The sequence below is a fragment of the Monodon monoceros genome, unplaced genomic scaffold (genome assembly GCF_005190385.1).
Source record: "Monodon monoceros isolate NGI ecotype Baffin Bay Population unplaced genomic scaffold, NGI_Narwhal_1 Super_Scaffold_21, whole genome shotgun sequence".
Classification (NCBI taxonomy): Eukaryota; Metazoa; Chordata; class Mammalia; order Artiodactyla; family Monodontidae; genus Monodon; species Monodon monoceros.
This window is the reverse complement of record NW_021703778.1, coordinates 127,720,335-127,739,815: the sequence shown is the minus strand read 5'-3', so window position 1 is coordinate 127,739,815 and position 19,481 is coordinate 127,720,335. Positions and strand designations below refer to the sequence as shown.

At 38.7% G+C, this 19,481-nt stretch overlaps 1 pseudogene; it reads left to right on the top strand.

Moving 5' to 3' along the window:
* The first annotated feature begins 3,620 nt into the window (after positions 1-3,620).
* Positions 3,621-4,004, top strand: LOC114903908 (annotated as a pseudogene).
* Positions 4,005-19,481: the final 15,477 nt, after the last annotated feature.

The window sequence follows — 19,481 nt, the reverse complement described above, 5'->3', positions numbered from 1 at the left end:
TTCCTGGTCCTTTTTTTTTTTTTTTTTTTTTTTTTTTTTTGCAGTACGCGGGCCTCTCACTGTTGCGGCCCCTCCCGTTGCGGAGCACAGGCTCCGGACGCGCAGGCTCAGCGGCCATGGCTCAGGGGCCCAGCCGCTCCGCGGCACGTGGGATCCTCCCGGACCGGGGCACGAACCTGTGTCCCCTGCATCGGCAGGCGGACTCTCAACCACTGCGCCACCAGGGAAGCCCTCCTGGCCCTTATAAATCTTTCTTCATCTGGTCTCTTTTGCCTTCTAAGGGGATCTGTGCTGACTTGTAGGAAATAGTCATGGGGCTTCTGAGAACAGTCAAGTCGAGTATTAAGTGTTAAATTATCTGTGGTGTGGGCCCTTTCTTGTTATTCTTAAATGTTCAGAGAGGTCGCTATGTGCACAAATGTTTAGGGAGAAAGATGAAGGGTGGTATTTTCATGTCTAGAATGATGTGGTATAGAACATGTGTAACATATTCAGAACAACAAGACAGTCCATCTGCTGTCCTAAGTTAGGGGAAACAGGACTCACAGCCAACTAGAGAACAGGAAACTACAGGAGTCTCTATCCAACCATCCCCTCTACCAACTGATTATGTATATTTTTATATACAGCTTATATTTAAATTTAGTTTTAAACAACTGCATTTATTTGACTCTTCAAAGATTTTTAACTGTATTGCAATGGAGAATTTTTTCACCAGAAATTCTTCTTAAGAATATTTCAGGCATATACCCTGAGAAAACCATAATTCAAAAAGAGTCATGTACCACAATGTTCGTTGCAGCTCTATTTACAATAGCCAGGTCATGGAAGCAACCTAAGTGTCCATCGACAGATGAATGGATAAAGAAGATGTGGCACATATATACAATGGAATATGGCTCAGCCATAAAAAGAAACAAAATTGAGTTATTTGTGGTGAGGTGGATGGACCTAGAGACTGTCATACAGAACGAACTAAGGCAGAAAGAGAAAAACAAATACCGTATGTTAACGCATATATATGGAATCTAAAAAAAAAAAAAAAAAGGTTCTGAGGAACCTAGGGGCAGGACAGGAATAAAGACGCAGACATAGAGAATGGGCATGAAGACACAGGGAGGGGGAAGGGTAAGCTGGGACGAAGTGAGAGAGTGGCAAGGACATATATGCACTACCAAATGTAAAATAGATAGCTAGTGGGAAGCAGCCGCATAGCACAGGGAGATCAGCTCGGTGCTTTTTGTCCACCTAGAGGGGTGGGATGGGGAGGGGGGAGGGAGAAGCAAGAGGGAGGAGATATGGGGACATATGTATACATATAGCAGATTCACTTTGTTGTACAACAGAAACTAACACACCATTGTAAAGCAATTATACTCCAATAAAGATGTTAAAAAAAAAGAGAGAATATTTCAGGAGAAAAGTGGTCAGAGTGAGAAACAAAGCCCATGTCCCAAGAGCTCTGTGCACTTTCCCTGTGGGTAAAACAGAGGACCAGGCAAGGACTTTGGATGCCCGGGTGCTCCTGGAGGGACCTGCACAGCTGCAGGGTAGGAGAGGAGGTCACGCTGGTCCTCTCCGCCTGGACGGCAGGGCAGGGGAATGGTGGTGTGGAGAGAGTAGTGTGCGGATGAAAGATGGGGAAAAGTTCTTGTAGCTGTTGTGAGTGGAAGGTTTAGAGAGAAAATTCTGTGTCAGACTTCTGAAACAGGAGTTTCAGAAGCTTATCTGTGAAGAATTTGAGAAACCTCCAGCCCCACCACCTAAGAAAAGCTACAGTAAAGATACATGCTCTTCTCCAAGAGTTGGTTATCATGTTTCTGGGATTAATTCTTGGTCTCTGGATTGTGATACACACAGTCAGATGAGTCCATCAAATGGCATGAGCCGTCAAGGCTCAGCTCCTGCCTTCATCAAGCCTCCTTGATTCTTCTGATGTAAAATTAATTTCATCTTTATCTCTGTTCCCTTCACCCTTTTCACCTGCGTTCTTGTGTGTCACGGTAATATAGGATCCTAGGTTGAAACATACCTGAGAGGTAATAAGTCCATGCTCTCAACCCGCATCTAATGATCTCTTCGTTCACTCATTCATTCATTCATCTAGTATAGGCTCTCTGGCCACTAAAACACAGTAGACATGTCATAGAAGAAAATTACTCGCCGAGAACACCTTTGTGAAGATGGAGACCAAAGAATCCCACTCTCGGCTGGCCCCTAAGCACCCCAGGTCTATCCTTCTACACATCGTTGTTCGGCTTACTCTTCCTTTCTCCATAGGGGCTAATCCAGACTTTCATTACTCTCCTCAGAATTTCTATTCCCATCCCCACTGCCATATTGCGTTTTAAGAAGTTTGAATAATAACCCTTTGTGATTTAAATATTTGAGTAAATGACCCTGGGCAATTTTACCTTCATGTTATGTAGCCACCTCATTTCACAGGTGAAAAAACCTGAGGTTTAAAGGAATTACATGAGGTACAGGGTCACATGGCTGGTTTAGGGGTAGACCCTGCAGTAGGCTCCAGTAGAATAGACAAGTAGAATCTCTTGCCAATCTTCTGTCCATTAGGCCATTCTGATTGAGTAAATGTGCCCCACTTTAAAACACTGCCATAGAAAACATCAACTTTCTGTAATAGATTAAGGGCTGTTACTAATTTAGAGTTTACACACTCACTAAGGACTGCTTCTGTCTATGCCCCTCTGCCTTTCCCCATGCAATTCGTTTGTAAATATAAATGTTAAATGTTTATGATGCTCTTAAGGCTTAAAAGTGGAGAACAAACAAAGATATAGAAATTAATATACAGTGTTAAGCACTAACAGAAAATGTCTTCTACCTTAAGGACCAATTTTTCGATCATATTTCTGAATTTCACATCACAATTCCTGAAATTCTACTAAAGTTTCTATTACGTGAAATAGTATGTTTAAAAGCCAATCTGGGGCCATCCCCTTTCAGTCAAGGTGGAATATCAGGGACTAGTTTTACTGTCCTCCCTGAAGCAACCAAAAACTGGACACAAATAAAGGGTGAAAACACAACATCATATGCTTGGGGTTCCTTCCTAAATCGCTCATAGCTTTCACCATGTTTGTTTCAGTGTCAGAGAGAATTACGTGATCTTTTCCTCAACTGATTGTTTCACTCTATAAATATTTCTTCAGTCAGATTCACTAAGTTTGCTGTGTGACACCCAGAAATCTCTTGGCAGCCAAGTAAAGCAGATGTGGAGTTGAATTCATCATTAATCTCTGGGTCTGTCACACTTAAAAAAAGACTTGTGGTACTGTCTGCATGTCCTAAAACTGATAAACAAAATTATACAGAAGTGTCACATTTATTAATATGACTACCTTTTTTTGTGCACGGAAGCGTGCTATACAAACATTTTCCCCAATAACTTGTTTACTATAAATAACTATTTCCTAGAATGCATAATTTGGGTAAATCTCAATATTCTGTTACCTTCAGCTATTAAAAGTGGTTAGTAGAGCACAGAGCGGTTTGGTCGTTCTTTGAAGGAGATTCTTTTCCTTGACTCACAACTGCGGCTCTTCGTTGGGCAGCAGAAGCCGTGCGGTGGTCAAAGTGGCCTAAGACTTCGGCGTTGGATGCTAACCAAGAGGACTGCTTGCAGATCCTCGGGCAGGAAAGCGCCTGCAAGGAGCTGCCCACTAAGACTGCTGGAAAAGAGCCCCCTCTATCGGCGGGGTGAGAAAACCTCACCGCGGCAGGCCCAGATCTGTTACCAGAAATCAACTGAGCTTCTGATCTGGAAGCTGATTTTCCAGAGGTGGATAAGGGAGATTGCCCAGGATTTCAAAACTGACTGGAGGTTTCAGAGTGCTGCCACAGGCGTGCTTCAGGAAGCTAGTGAAGCATACCTGGTGGGCTTACTTGAAGGTCCTAATCTGCGTGCCGTCCGTGCTAAGAGAGTCACCATCAGGCCCAAAGACATCCAGCTGGCTCGCTGGATGTGGGGAGAGAGAGCTTAAGTGAAGGCATTTTTCTTTTCATGGTGTTTGCATTCTGTAAAATGCTTTGGTTTAATTTGTGACTTTTTTGTAAGAAATTGCTTATAATATGTTGCATTTGTACTGAAGTTATTCCATCTTTCACACAGGATGAATGCGAAGAGTGTTCACAGACCTCAGTGATGTGAGCGCTACTTAGGAGTGACAAGTTGCTAACACCGGAAGGGATGGTGATGTTTCTTGCTTCTCATGATGCATGTTCCTCTGTCTGTTGGTGACTTGTTGGGTAGCTATTAAGGTCCTAGAATTGATAAATGTGTACAGGGTCCTTTTGCAGTAAAACTGATTATGACTTGGAAAAAATCTTGAAAAATGATTAGTAAATTATTTCAAAAATAGTTTTACTTATGAAGATAGCATCCAGAGAGTCAAAAAATAAGGAAGTATTATTATTTTTTAATAAATTTATTTATTTTTGGCTGCATTAGGTCTTCGTTGCTGCGTGCGGGCTACTCTTTGTTGCGATGCGCGGGCTTCTCTTGTTGCCAAGCACGGGCTCTAGGCGCGCGGGCTTCAGTAGTTGTGACTCGCGGGCTCTAGAGCGCATGCTCAGTAGTTGTGGTGCATGGGCTTACTTGCTCCGTGGCATGTGGGATCTTCCCGGACCAGGGCTTGAACCCGTGTCCCCTGCATTGGCAGGCGGATTCTTAACCACTGTGCCACCAGGGAAGTCCCAAGGAATTATCTTCTTAAAGCACTTTTAAAAAATTTTACCAGTGGGGAAAAATATATGATTGGAATAACTCATTTTTCACTGATGTTTTCTTCTTTACTTCATATTTTCCATACTCTTCTTAGATCTGGTATCAGAGTCAATTTACAGTTTATAAGGTTGTTATTTTAGAGTTTGTCTTCCTCATGACTTTTAAAAAACTTTTTATCATGGAATAATTATAGGGTCAAAAGAAATTGCAAAGATAGTACAGAGAGTTCCCCTGTACCCCTGCATCATATAGCACAATATCAGAAACAGGAATTTGGCACTGATACACGTAAGTTTAATTCTGGGCATTTTATCCCATGTGTAGATTTGTATAACTACCACCACGATCAGCTATTACACCATAATAAAGATCTCATCACATCCACTTTCCTCCTCTCCCTCTACCATCCCTAACCCAGACCACCACTAATTGTTTTTCCATCTCTATAATTTTGTCATTTTGAGAATGTCATATACATAGAATCATATAATATGTAATCTTTTGAGATTGTCCTTTTTCACTCAGCATGTTGACCTTGAGATCCATCCATGTTGTTGCATGTATCAGTAGTTTGTTCCTTTTTATTACTGAATAGTATTCCATTCTCCATGGTGGAGATGTATTACAGTTTGTTTAACTCTCCATCTATTGGAGGATATTTTGACTATTACAAGTGAATATGCTATGAACAATCATATATAGACTTCGGTGCAGATGTAAGTTTTTATTTCTCTGGAATAAATGCTCAGGAGTGAAATTTCTGACTTATATGGGAAGTATATGTTTAATTTTTAAAGAAATTTCCAAACTATTTCCCACCAGAAGTGTATGAGAGATCTACTTTCTCTACGTCCTTGCCAGCATTTGGCATCGTCATTATTTTAAATTTGAGCTGTTCTAATAGATGTGTAGTGATAGCTCATCATGAGCTTAATTTTTATTTCCCTAATGGCCGGTAATGAACATTTTTCATGTATGTACTCACCATTCCTGTATCCTGTTTGGTTAAATGTCTCTTTATGACTTCTGCCCATTTTCTAGTTGGATTGTTTTTATATTACTGAGTTTGGGAATTCTTCTTATATTCTAATCCTCTGTCAGATATACTATTTGCGTATTTTCCCCTAGTCTGTAGCTTGTCTTTTTATCTTCTTAACAGGGTCTTTAGGAGAACAAATATTTCAGTTTTGATGAAGTCAAATTTACTGATTTTTTTCTTTAAAGGATCATGCTGTTGGTATTATGTCTAAGAACTCTTCATCAAATCCTTGGTCAAGAAGATTTTTTTCCTGTTATCTTCGAAAAATGTTATAGTTTTATGTTTAAATCTATGATCGATTTTGAGTTACTTTTCATGTAATGTTTGAGGTTTAGGTCAATAATCATTTCTTTGCCTAGAGATACTCAATTGCTCTAGCACCATTTTTTGAAATGATGGTCATTCCTTCATTGAATTGCTTTTACACCGTTGTCAAAAATCAGTTGGCTATTATAGAAGTCTATTTCTGGGTTCTCTGTTCTGTTCCATTGGCCTATGTGTCTGTCCTTCTTTCAATACCACATAGTGTTGATTATTATAGTTACATAATAAGTCTTGAAATCGGGTAAAATGATTCTTTTCTCTTTATTCCTCTTTTGCAAAATCGTTTTAGCTATTAAGTTCCTTTGCCTTTCTATATAAATTTCAGAATAATATTGTCTATATCAATAATTTTTTTGGCTGGGATTTGCATAGTAATTGCATTAAACCTCTATATTAACTTGGGGAGAATTGACATCTTTACTATATTGATTTTTCCAATCCACAAACAAGGAATGTTTCTCCGATTATTTAGATCTTCTTTGATTTCTCTCATCACCATTTTATAGTTCTCAGTGTATAAGTCTTATACCTATCCTGTTAGATTTAGAAACCTAGAGACTTCTTTATTTTGAGTGATTACAAATGGTATTATATTTTTAATTTTGGTGTCCATTGCTGATATATAGATATACAATTAATATTTATCTTGTATCTTGCCTCCTTTTTGAACTTATTCATTAGTCATAGGAGTGTTCTTTTAAAAAGCTTCTTTTGAATTTTCTATGTAGACAATCTTGTCTTCTGGAAATAAGAGCAGTATTAGTTTTCCCTTTTAGATTGGTGTGCCTTTTATTTCTTTTTATTGCTTATTGCGCGGGAAAGAACTTCTAGCACTATGTTGAATAAGAGTCATTAGAGCAGACATCCTTCTTTCATTCCCAGTCTTAGGAGGAAAGCATTCAGTCTTGCACCATTAAGTATAATGTATTAATAGCTGTAGGTTTTTGGTAGATGCTCTTTCTCAAATTGAGGATGTTCCCTCTATTCTGATTTTTCTGAAAAATTTTATCATGAATAGGTGAACTTGAATTTGTCAAATGCTTTTTCTGCATTGACTGATACTATCATGGGAGTTTCCTTCTTTAGCCTGTTAATATGATGGATTATACTGATGGATTTTCAAACACTGAACCAGCCTTGCATTCCTGGATAAATCCCATTTGGTGTTGGTGTATAATTCTTTTCATATGTTGTTCAGTTCTCTTTGCTAATATTTTAAGAACTTTGGCATCTATACTCAGGAGGGATATTGGTCTGTAGTTTTGTTTTTGTTTCTGGACCATCTTTGTCTGGTTTTGGAAGCAAGGTAATATAGAATTCATTGAATGAATTCAGAAGAGCTCCTCTTCTTTTATTTTCTGGAAGAAATTGTGTAGAATTGATGTTAACTATTACTTACACATTGAGTAGAATTCTCCTGTGAAACCCTCTGGACCTGGAGATTTCCTTTTTGGGAGTTTTAAAATTATGAATTCAATTTCTTTAAAAGTTATAGGTTTATTCAAATTATCTATTTCCTGTTGGCAAGTTATGATAATTTGTACTTTTCTAGCAATTGGCACATTTTATCTAAATTTTTTTGTATAGAGTTGTTAATAGTATTCCCGTATCAGCATCTATAGTGATGAGTTCTATTTCATTTCTGAGCTTTGTAAATATGTCTTCTCTCTCCCTGTTTTGTTTTTTCTTTGTCAATCTTACTAGTGGTGTATCTATTTTATTATCTTTTCAAAGAAACAGCTCTTTGATTTACTGATTTTTCACCATTGTTTTTCTTCTTTCAATTTCATTGATTTCTTTTGTTATCCTTCTAATTTCCTCCTTCTTAAACTTCAGTGCCTCTCAAATGTCTGTTGTCATATTTTTGCTCTCTACTGTCCTTTTCCCTTTTAATTTTTTCACCTCTTTTGCTTTGGTTTCTTTTAGATGAGTGAATATTTTTTCTCAGTCCTTTTCTCTTTACTAATTTGGAGAAGATATTTTGTATTTCTATCCTTTAATCAGCTACCCCAGAAATTTTTAACCTTCACTTTTAACTTATGAAAGACTTAATTTAGTCAATGCCTTTATTATCCTTCTGAATAATACAAGAATCTTGTAATACTTTATCTCTGGTGATATTTTATCTTCCAACAATAAATACTGTTGTAATAATATATTTTAGTGCCATCTTTTTTATAACCTGCATGATACTGTTTCTATTATTTTATATTCCCAATGTTTGTTTCAGTTTACACATATATTTAAGACTTTCTTTGCTATTTATTTTTCCTTGCACCTAAAGCCTTCCATCTAGGAGTATTGTCATTCTGCTTGGGCTACATCTTTAGAAATTCCTCTAATTAGGGAATGTTGGTATCAAACTCTCTCAGTTTTAATCTTTGACTATTCATTTATTTTATCCTCATCTTGAAAGATAATTTCACTGGAAATAAAATTTTTAGTTGAAATTTATTTTTTCAGTATTTTGAATATATTCAATTTATGGCTTCCATTCCTGTTGAGAAGTTATTTGTCAGTCTATTAATTATTTCTTTGAAAGAACTTGGTGCTTTTCCCTGGCTACTTTTAAGACTTCTTGTATGATAGAGCTACCATTAATATCTATGTGCCTAACAATATAGTCTCAAAGTATACCAAGCAACAAATGACAGAACTCCAGAAAGAAATCAATGAGCATTTTTAGCTGGAAGTTTTAATATATACTTTTCAGGAAATAATAGATCAAGGCAGATAAAATATAAGCACAGCTTTTTGAAGGCCAAAAAAAAAAAAATACAATTAGTAAGTGTGAGCTACTATATATATTATAGTATATTATATATTATATATATATGGTATTCTATCCCAGCAAATGGAGAATACTACTTGTTTTCAAGCATACATGTAGCATTCACAGAAGTAAACTTTGTATTAAACCATTGAAAAGCCTCAATAAATCAATATCATACAGACTATATTCTCAAAATATACTGCAGTAAATTGAAAAATTAGCAACAAAAGACTAGCTTAAAACCCCCTTAAGTTTCAAAAGTAAATAACAGAAAACTAACTTTTGGGAAAGGGGAATGTAGTCCTTCTCTCTCTTCCTGCTTATAGTTTATCCTTTCCTTACAAGAGTTCTCATCCCTACATGGTCTAGCCAAGGGGGAAAGAGCACAGTCTTAAATAGCAAGTGCTGTTATCATTGGCATGAGACTGTCTGAGTGACAGATAATAAAAATTAGGATAACAATCCTCTACAGTTTGCTTGGGTCAATGTTGGCTTATATTTATTGTCCCAGAATAAATTAATAGCTTCCATTTTCAGTCTCAAAAATGTTCTAGTTTGGTCACCCTAAGTAAATCTGACTCGTTGTTTTTGACCCTTTTGCTAGTTCTTTGGAGATTCCCACCACTGAGGACCATGTGTAATTCTATTTGGGATGGTTATTCACAACTACTTCCACAGCTTCTAGGAATCCAACTGTCTGTCTTCAGTCTTTTGGTGCTCAGTCCCTCTGTCCCTCTATAGATACTTTTATTTTAAGGCAACCCTTTGTTAGCCTGCTCTCACATGTGATTCACCTGTAGTCCCTAAGAAATACTCATGCATCTTTTTCCCTAACAAACTCTAGGACTACAGACTAACTCCAAGGCAGCTATCTCCATCCCATTGCTACAGGGTGTTTTAACACTCTTAATGTGTGCTAGTGACCAGTCCTCTGTGTTCCCCTAAGATAAAGAATATATTCAGAGGTCTCTGAGTGAGCCCATGGAAGCCCATCCTCACAAGACTGGAGGTGACAGAGTGGCACTTCCTAACTCTCCTGCTTTGGGGGAGGGGAGCACACCAGCAGCTCTTTACAGTGGCATCTTCCTGAAAACCCCCTTCACTATCCTGACCCCTTCATGTTCTCAATGTGAATGAAGGGTCCTTTGGCAAATGACCTACAATTGTAAACCTGGTTCTTGACTATTTCATTTCTAAAATCTGAAATTATGGAGGCCTGTCTTGTACTCATTCTGAACCTATCTTATTGATGCCTGACTCAAACTAATACACTGAGACCATCATTTTAGCAGCCTGTTACCTACAATATGTTTCTCATGAAAAAAAGAATATTTGTTTTAACAAAACAGGGTCATCCTATACCTACTTCTTTAGGCTCTGCTCTTTACAATTAATAACATTTCCCAAACAAATACCCAAATCAATACATACCTTTATCCAATATGTACTCTCACTCTTCTAAAAGAGTAACTTAATCAATTCAAAAGTAATAATAACATTTTTTCTCTTTAGCAAGGACCCTACTGAGACTCAATGAAGTCACACAGGAGAATTTCATGTAGGTCCATGTCTGTGGCACATTTCGCACAGAGGATGCCTCAAAAACCAGCATTTCATGTCCATCACTGAGGCGATGGTAGTGGTGTGGTTGTTATTTTGCTTCACCCAGAGGAGCCAGCTGCTTTGCTCTGATTCCTCCAGCTACTGGCTTCGTGCTATGCTGAAATATTCCGGGGTGGGACAGGGGAGAGTTTTGGGGAAAGAGGGCAGTGGGAATCAACAAGCGACAGTACATAGCTTTGTCGCTCTTAGAAGATGATTTGATATTTTTACTTCAGAATAAAACCACACCTGTTTCTATTAAGAAGGAAACTGAGACTTAATGAACAGAATCTTGACCTGCTAAACCACCTAACGGAATTTTTCGTTATTTTCTTGCTGACTTGTTCTCTCTTGCCACCGTCAACCACCGTGTGGACACTGTGTTTTAAAAGAATACCTATCAGGTTTCACATTCTAAAACCAAGTTAGAGAGGTGTGCTTTGGAAATTTCAAAATAAAGACTTAAAATTGATGCCAAATCAACCACAGACAAGACCGTATTTAGTTACATTAGATCACCTTGCCCACCCCGGCCTATCGTGCACCCATCCCAGGTATCACTTACATTCTGTTTCCTCATTCTGTCTTATTTCCTAGCAACGATCTGCTCCAAAACCATGCCTGAAAGCCACCCTCCCTTTTAAAAACTTATTTTACTTCCTCATTTTACAGTACCAATTACGTATACCACTCAGAAATGTCTTGTGGAGTTTTCTTTCTCTTGGCTCATTAGGTCTAGAAATCAAAGTTTGTATATTCTTACCTTTATTGTTAACTTTCCTTCTTCCCAATTCCCCTCATGAGACTTTTTGTCTCACGACCTGTGTTCCTTTCTGAAACCAGATTTGCCCCACCTTCCAGGGCTCTCTGAGGGCCTTTCTATCAAGCTAGCTTTGCTTATATAGCATACGTGTGTGAGCTGGTGAATTATGCAGTTATGAATCAACCCTGTGTTTTCACCAATAGCTAATTTCATCTACTTCTAGTCATCCTCTTCGTGTGCTGGCTGTCTGTGAGGGACTGAGACAAGTTGCAAAGTGAAGGGGTTGGGACCATATGGAACCAGATCCCGCTCTGTATTGCAACCGAATGTCAGGGCATCCCGGCCAGCTGAGAAGAGGCTCATCCAGCTTATTACTTCTGTAGATTATAGATTAGCCAGAAGTATTCTCCTGTCTGATAGGAGAACTGCTGAGTTGAGCCCAAATTCCTCAATGAGGTTTCTTGTTCGTTTGTTTCTGCTTTTTTTTTTTTTTTTTTTTGGTGTATCAGAAAATAATTTAGTTTGATATTCACCAAAAGTATTTAGAAACTTAGAGCATGGAAAATACTGAACGCCAGTCAGTATGTGTGCTTTTAACATAGGCTTGTGTTGCTGCGGTGCTTTAATAATTTTGCAAATCACTGGCTTTGCCTCTTTTGAAAAAAGGAAAAAATGAAGTTGTGATTGGTGACAGGTACTTTATACAAGATTCTAGTGCTTTTTAAAAGTGGGTTCCTTGTATTACTAGTTTCTCATGATACTCATTGGCATTATATTGAAAATTGGTTTTGTAGTCACATCAGCTTGGAAAACACTTTTTAATATAAGTTAAAATAAGTTTTAACAAATACTAATAGTCATTGGATTGTGGTGGTTGGTGTATATGTGGGGATGCTGGGGGGAAATACGTAGCAGTTCTCAATCTCCTTGAACTTTTTTCTCCAAAAAGCCTTCTGGGGGATTAGCATTCCTGGGAACATACTTTGGGAAATACTAGCTTGCGCTATGCTCAAGGGTACCAAAAATGTGAGAATAAATATGCTTAAGTAAGTGAGAAGTACTACACCCTAATGATGTTAGATTTAGAGCATTTGTGAATGTCCTTGGTGTTCACTTTTATTGTATATTGTTTTCCTAAGAATTCAGATTTCAAGATCTTTATCACTGTTTCCCTCTCTATGTTTGGGTGTGCGTTGGAGGTGTTCCCTTGAAAACACAGAGCAGGCGAACAGTTTCTTTTCCCAGAGACAGGCCCTGTGTTCCTCGCAGTGGAAGGTGAGCCACTCCCCACCTCTCAGGTCCTCTTAGGCAGGAGTGGGCATTAGTACCCCTACGATTTAGCCCTCAGGCCTGGAAATTCTGATTCAGTAGGGGTGGGGTGGGGCCCGGGCACATGGATTTTACAAAGCTTTTACGTGTGCTTTGTGTGTGAACTCGTCTCTGTCGAGGTATCTGACAACTTATTAAGTTAAATTAATTGGGCACTCTTAGCTCACTGAAAGGTATTATTTACACTTTTTGGCAAATAAATTTCTATGATAATGCAATGTAAGGGCATTTAGAACTAGTCAGTCACATTCCTTTAGACACTTTTGGGGGGGGGGGTAGTTTTCCATGTCGTAATACTTCTTTTTCCCTCTCAATCTTTTGCTGCTGCCTTCCGGGATCAGTCTGCCTCTGTTCATTTCCCTGATTGAGTGAGGGCGCGTGTGTGCGCATGCGCATATGCACGCACCCCTGCCTGCCTTTGTCTCCGTGTGGCTTTGCCTCCTGCTGCCGCGTGCATGTGGAGTCTCCATCAGCTCAGCTGGGCTCCTCTCAGCTTCCTGCAGTTTACACAGGTGTCTGGCTCTGGGGGCAGCGTGGTCTGTTTCCTCCAGTCCTTGCAGGCCTCTCTGGCATGCATCGCCTCCTCCAGCCCATGCATTCTGTCTGTCTTTCTTCTGTCCCACAAGGACAGGAATGCCAAAGGCTGGGCCAGACAGACGCTTTGGAATCCTGATAATGGGCGTGCCCATGGGGAGCAAGCTCCATGGCACTTTCCACAGCAGGGACAGGCAGAAGGGCTTGATTGTTTTAAAAAGGCTTCTTGTCACCCAACCCTATCTCCCCTTCTCCATCTCTCCCCTTGCCCCTTTCATATTTCCTCATTTCCAGACAACTTCCTCCTTCATTTTGTTGCATTTGGGCTTTTTTCTCCTTTCTTCTCCTTCTTCCTCTCCTTTTAAAAAGATCTGTCCCTGTCTTTTTAATTCAACTGACTTTCCTCTATGACTGAGAAGTTCAAACCATTCAACTGGAAATGCATTGCTGGGACAGACCTGAGGTTAGGAAATTTACACCGGGATGATTTCTCTGTTATTCTCCAAAAAAGAGTCTAGAGGCAGCCAGATCTGTAGCATCTTTCCCATCTCAAATGCATCACTTGTATACAAACCACATAAATCACAGCAAGGCTCTTTTCAAGAATTTACTCCAGACAAAGAACAAACACGTGTGTGTGCTCTGGAGCATGGGCTGCACACTAGGAAACAATATCCAGGGAGGAGAAAACAACTCTAAAAATATGTCTAGACAAGGATGTTGCTGGAACTCCCAAAACATATTTCTTCGGGGGGATTGCTATGTGAGTGAGATGATCTGACTCACAGAGAGTTGATTCTGGGTATTGAGCTGTGTTTGCTATGCACACACATACTGTTGTGCAGACAGATTTAATAAAGCCACTCTCCCTGACCTCTCTGTGTCCAAATTCTGCCTGTTCCTCAAAGCTCAGTTTAAATAGCCCCTCTTCTTCAAAGCCTTTCCTGACCTCCACTCCACTGCTCAGCTCTCCCTGTACCTTATATTTGCCTCTCTTGACAATTACCCCTGTCACCTCTATTTCACAGTAATAAATGTAGGTGACTTTATTTCTTCAACCACACCATATATAAGGCTCTTTGGGGGCAGATTCCATATCAGCCTTATCTTTCCCTTTCGCCAGAGCATCTAATGCAGTATGTTACGTGGAACAGGCACCCTACAGTCTCCTGTTGAATAAGCTTGCATGAATTGAATGGACAAGGCATGAGTGGCTTTGAAATCCTTGTGAAGTTCTTGGTTTAGAAACAGTTGAGAATTCCAGATATGAGAAAAGATAAATATAAAGCGAGCAGATAAAATGTCTTTGCATCAATCCTAACAGATTCACAGAAGCCTGATATTCTTGAGGGAAGGAAGCTCTCTGGATAGAAATGCTAAATACCTAAGGAGAGACACGAGGGAGATAGCTCTTAACTACAGCCCATCTAAAGGAGTGTTAAAGTGTCCCCCTACGAAAGTAAATTCTCTCTTTTCCCTCTTTTCTGCAGATTATTTCTCCCCCCCCGACATGCCCACCCCCAGGATTTGGTCATATGTGACTTTAGTGCCTGCCGATTAACCTAAGCAATTGCATTTTAGATCTTTTTCCTGGTAAAATCTTCACATTTGGGGGGCATTTAGTTGTCAAATTTGCAGTTTTATGGAATTCCAATTCTTAGTTAATTAATATCTTTAAGGTTGCAAAATCTTGCTACTTGCCAATTCTGAAATGTAGTGTTCCACTTTCCTCACTTGACTTTTATTTGCTTAGGATTTCAGATGAAGCCTTCCTTTTTGTGTGTGCTCGCATCTGGAGGGCAGCTCAAGGAGGGCTTCCTAATTCTGTCAGGATACTGGCAAGCATTCTGTTAGGACAACAGGTCCTCAAAGAATCCCCCACCTCATGGAATTCTAGCGGGTGCAGTGCACGCCTTAGAGTATCTTGAAAGGCATGTTCCTAGCAATTGCAGATAATATTTTTATTTAAACACTTAACTTCTTTTACTGACTGAAAGAGTATTGAGGGAGGCTCCCAGATATTTGCCTGTGCTCCAAGGGCCTAACTGTGCAGTTCCAATGAATCATTTTGAGACTAAAATTCCCAACTTCAACTGACATTTACAAGGCGTGAGTATCTAGAGAGAACCTTTAATGCCAAATGTTTGAAAGCTTTTTCACAAGTACTTATCTGAGAGCAGTTTATCCAGGTAGAGAGTCTTTGAAGAGCAAGGTATGAGGACAAACCACAGGCTGTTGAAAAGGGTAGAGTATGTCACACACTCAGTTTTACCATCAGAAACCCAGCCAGCTGGACAGGGGTCAGAGTCTACGGCTGAGAACGGTGATTCTCAGGACTCACCCCAAACCTACAGAACTAGGATATCTGGGGGTGGGCCCAGCAATGTGTGTTTCAGCAAGCCCTCCCGGTGATCCTGATGAATGCTCAAATTGGAGAACCACTGGTATAGAAGGTAGGAGCGTTTACCATCTCAGATTTGGAAGGTCTGTGTGCAGAGCCGTGCAGGGATATTTTCATGAACTTTGAAATTCTGTCGTGTGGTCTCAGGCCACCTAGGTTTTTCCCTGTTACCATTTTCCTGGAGTGGGAAAAGTTAGGAGTTTACATTACAAGCACATGGTAGTGGAAAATGCCTATGTACAGTCACAAGAGAATGAGATAAAACATGATTATAAAAATGGTTCTGATCTTGAGGACCTCTTGAAATGGTCCTGGGGATCCCCAGGTTTTCTTGGACCACACTTTGGGAATTGCTGTTTTATACCAAGAGCAGTTCATATCCAGAGCATCCACCAATTGTTTAGGCAGAATCATTTAGACAACTATTCCTGTTGTAATTTCTACTCATTTCATATATATTAGTCTTTTATTTTAGATTATAGTCTTCTTCTGTGTGTATATTTCTCTTCTGTAGTGTCTGATTTTAGGGCTAAACACTGTATGCTTGATAGGCACAGAAATGCAGAAATAGTAACTTAGTAGTTATGGTCAGATGGATATTTCTTAAGTATATCTCTCTCTCTTTTTTAAAATATTTATTTATTTTTGGCCGCGTTGGGTTTTCGTTGCTGTGCGTGGACTTTCTCTAGTTGCGGTGATCAGGGGCTACTCTTCATCGTGGTGCGTGAGCTTTTCATTGCGGTGGCTTCTCTTTATTATGGAGCACAGGCTCTAGGCATGCGGGCTTCAGTAGTTGTGGCACACGGGCTCAGTAGTTGTGGCTCACGGACTCTAGAGCTCAGGCTCAGTAGTTGTGGCGCACGGGCTTAGTTGCTCCGCGGCATGTGGGACCTTCCCAGACCAGGGCTGAAACCCGTGTCCCCTGCATTGGCAGGCGGATTCTTAACCACTGCCTCAACCAGGGAAGTCCAAGTATATCTCTTTGTAGTAAGGGGAAGAAGGAACATTGGGTCACTCTCTAGTACAGGTAGAATTAACCCAGAATGTTTATTAATAGAAAATTTTAAAATAAAAATTTATTTTTTGTTTAAAAAATAGAATTTTTGAAATAGAAATTTTTATATTACATTTATTTCAATTTTTAAAACTTTTAACCGTTGAATAGACTGAACTTTACCTGATTTTTTTTTTTTTTTCCAGCTTAGCAGTCAACCCTTCTGTTCTTAGTCCCAATACATGGGTTTGAAGCCCAGTTCCACCAGTTGGCTGTGTGAAGTTGGACAGGTTTTTACACTTTATATGTTTGGTTTCCTTATCTGTAAAATACGAAAAATAACAATACTTACCTCTCTCATGGGATTCTTGTGTTGTTGGAATGAGATAATGCTTTTAAGGTGCTTAACACAGCCTCTGCAAATGGCAGATGCTCAATCAATATTTGTTGGACAAATAATTGTTGAACGAACTCTGAGTTGAGTATTGTTCATTTTATGAATTCCTCTTTTTAAACATGATTAACATTGACTGCATTAGAAAATCATTTTTGGAAGATTGGTTCTGTGTCTTTTTTCTGTTTAACCATCTATTATGACATTTGCTTCAGTTACTATTTATATATTTTTCTAAGTGTTTCACATCTGGGTCTTGGAATGTATATATGCTGTGTTTTTCAGGTAAAAACATCAATTATCAGAGCAATGTGTGCAGCTACCCTATGCTCCCTGCACTTATGTTCTATTCCAAGTCCCCCAACTAAGTAAACATATTGTGATATTATTACAGCTTCTTCTGAGTTATTGCTTTCTAATATTAATAATAATCTTTTGGGGATTGTGACCTAGACTTTTCACAAAGCACCCATTTTGGAGATGTTTTAGGTACTAAGTTTGCCTTAAAATTTTTCCAGTCTATGTCTTCACTTTAAAAATGAAAATTAGCTAACAGATTGTCATGAGACCTTTCCTTCTTCTGCAGCTGTTCTCACTTGCTCCACACCTGATATTAGGCGCATGTGCCTGAGAATGACCCTTGGTTTCTTCTGGGACTCATTGTTAATCATTATAAGGAATAGCTCCACCAGTTCATAAATTTGAAGTGAACTCAATTTCCCACACAGTCTGTCAAATGATCATCAGCAAGCTGTTCAGGTTGATTGGTAAGCTCTTAAACTCCCATTATTTGGAGGAGATTTGGGGTGTATTGACAAACAAATTTGCACGTTCTAGGTTTGTTCAAACAAGGCCTTCTCTACCCTCCAGAAAACATATAAGTTGACCTTTTTGCAGGAATCTAGTTCACAAGCTAAATATTTAAAATCTGAGCCCATTAAGTAAGTGCAGTTTATCTACATCTCATGTTGTAATGAGAGTATGAATTTTGAAGAATCTTGCTCAGTATAAGTCAGTATTGCCTCCTAAGAATCTATTGTAAACCAAGATCACTTAGCTGGGGAATGCTATAAACATATACAAATCCACTAAACCAGGGCATGATATTAAATCAAAGAGAGTTTTGAATGATTTTTTAAAATATGTAGCATCTTTGCTCTGTGAAGCAGAAATCATTTACTCAGGCATTCTTGGCGTATTTACTTTTCCAGAAGAACTTTAGGATTATATTGTAAATTAAAAAAAAAAAAAAAGCAATTTGTGACTTTCTTGTAACTGCACATCTCAACATTTGTGTAGTCTTCTCTCACTGACCTCAAGAAGAGTTTTTCATGAAGATTGTTTTGCCTATGTGAAGGGGACTTTTACATTGTTTTCTGGGTTTCTTTTGTAATATTTTAAATTTATCAATTTTATCCCTGAGATAAAACACAAATCATATTGACCACATTAAGGTGTGATCCAAGTTAATCTGATAAAAGTTTAATTTTCTTTCCCCTTAACAATTTTTTTAAACCCATGTCATACATGCCCATGGAGATAAAAGTATAGAAGTTCAAATGAACTACTTGAAATTACTTGAATCACTGTGAACCTGTTTTTTAAAAAATTAATTTTTATTGGAGTATAGTTGATTTACAATGCTGTGTTAGTTTCAGGTGTACAGCAAAGTGAATCAGTTATACGTATACATATACCCACTCTATTTTAGATTCTTTTCCCATATAGGTCATTACAGAGTATTGAGTAGAATTACCTGGCAAAATAACTACTCAGCCTGTTCTTCTAAGGATTTCCTTTAAACCTAAATAATTATTATACCACTGTCCCTTAATGTATCAAGATAGAACATTATCTGTCGGTCTAGAAAAAGTCTAGCTAAGCCACAGTTCCCTGCTTTCTGTCCTGCTCTGCAGAAGCCACTATTTTAATTTCTTCAGTGGTTACCTCCATTCTTCTAAATAATATATTTGTATCTCTGTTTCTTGACTTGTCAACTTTAGACATGATCTCTTGACTCCCCGCTCTGATAGATATGGATTTGGTTCTTTTATACTTAACCCCATCTTCCCCTTCTCTCTCCTGATAATAGCCATATCACAATTTTTAATTCCTTATTTTTAATTTTTACTTCAGTACAACTTTACTTAAACTTTACTCACTACTTTACTTTTTTACTTTAGTCTTTGTTTCTTGTTCCATCTATTATTGACAATATCTCTTGACTCCCATGTTGTACAAAGGGGATGTTATCATCCTTACCCTGCCCTGCACATCCCTTCCACATTCCACCTTCCAACTTCTCTCCACTATACTTTGACATTATCATGGCAAATAATTACATTCTACTCTGTAAGCATGATTGTCTTCTATGCTTTATTGAAAACCAAAATCTCAGATAAGTTATTGGTATGTAAGTTTCACCAGAGAGCCAGTATTATGGGATGACTGAATTTTTTCTTGGTGGTTTTCCAGTGTCTTGACTGTATGTCTCTCAAGGGAGAATATTACTAGCTAGCATCAAGTTTTTTGTTTGTTTGTTTGTTTTTTCTGTAGACAGTCTTTCTTATTTCTCTCTGGA